The sequence below is a fragment of the Protobothrops mucrosquamatus genome, unplaced genomic scaffold, assembly GCF_001527695.2.
Source record: "Protobothrops mucrosquamatus isolate PMUCROS unplaced genomic scaffold, P.Mucros_1.0 scaffold1681, whole genome shotgun sequence".
NCBI classification, from domain to species: Eukaryota; Metazoa; Chordata; class Lepidosauria; order Squamata; family Viperidae; genus Protobothrops; species Protobothrops mucrosquamatus.
In genome coordinates, this window is record NW_015387837.1 from 156,969 (window position 1) to 158,421 (window position 1,453).

The following is a 1,453-nucleotide window of genomic DNA, read 5'->3' on the forward strand; positions in this document are numbered from 1 at the left end:
ATAAGTTCAATGAATACAGAGGCTGATGAATATGAATGAGCGAGCAAATGGAAAATAGGAATTTTACAGAAGAGCTGTAAAAGAATTTTAGCTGCAAAAGAATTTTACAGTCTTTCTAACTGAAGCTGAAAATGGAAACAGGTTACCCCACAGTTTACCCACAAAGCTTGCAATATGTTTGTATCCTTGCTATATATAGATATATATACACACACAGCAAATGCAACTTCACTACAATGCTAAAAAAAGAAGTAGAGGATTAGAGTAGTGAGTGGGCTGTATTCCATCTCAGAAAAGATTAAACTTTTCTTGGACCAAGCGAAAGAGGCACTAAAGCAAGAAATGACATTGGGCGGGGAGGGGAGGTGATATGCCAAAAGCAGAGAACTGAAGGGGACCTTACTCTGTAGAAAACACTGATGAAGCAGAAGCAAGATATTCTGTGCTGTTAGAATTTAAGAAGAGCTTTAAGACCATCAAGAATGCTCTTACAGTGGGAGACCAGGATAACCAACACATAAAAGATAGGAGCACTTCAGAGCAGAACAAATGGAACTGATACCTGTAAATGGATAAAGAGGAGAATTGTAATAGTTTGTGATTAGTTAAGACAAAGAACCAAAGGTAATGGGCACTAGATAGATAGGATGCCTTTTAAAACAGGGGTCCCCAACCTGTGGGCCACAGCCCACTACCGGGCCGTGGCCTCTTGGCTACCAGGCCATGTGAATGACTGGCCAGTGTGCGCACATGTGCACTCCCCATTCGCGCTAGCGCTGTCCTGAGCGTTGCGTAAGCGCTAGGCTTGCTCCCAGCATCGCGCAGACACTAGGCCCACCTCCAGCTTCGCATGTGCCCTCACATGTGACACACACATGCACGCAGCCCCATGCCTACCCATTCCTTTCCCTCCGGGCCGCCAACCTAGAAAGGTTGGGGACCTCTGTTTTAAAATATATTATTTTAGAGTCATAGAATCATCAGGTTGGAAGAGATCTTAGAAGCCTTCTAGTCGAATCCCCAAAATCTTCCAGAAGCACAGATTAGGAATGTACCGTAATGGTACACTGCCAAAATTCAGTAGACAGGAACAAAAGATACTGCTATGAGGGGCTCCTACTTCTTGGTCTTTTTTCCCCTTGTTACAATAAATCTTGATATATTATTTCAATATAATGATCTTTCTATAATATACTTGAATATTATTGACATTCTATTCTTTAGATAACTACTGAAAATAGAGAAAAAAAGAAAGTATGCAGTCAATATATAAAATTTAGGATATCTACATTACAACTTTATTTAAGTTGAATAAAATATTAAAAAACACTGACTTGCATGACTATTTCTTAAAAGGTTTTGATCTTCAATTAATTATTTAATATTAAAGTCTTTTTGTAAATGGAGCAAATTTAACAAGAACTAACAGACCAATAAAGGTAGTCCTCCACTT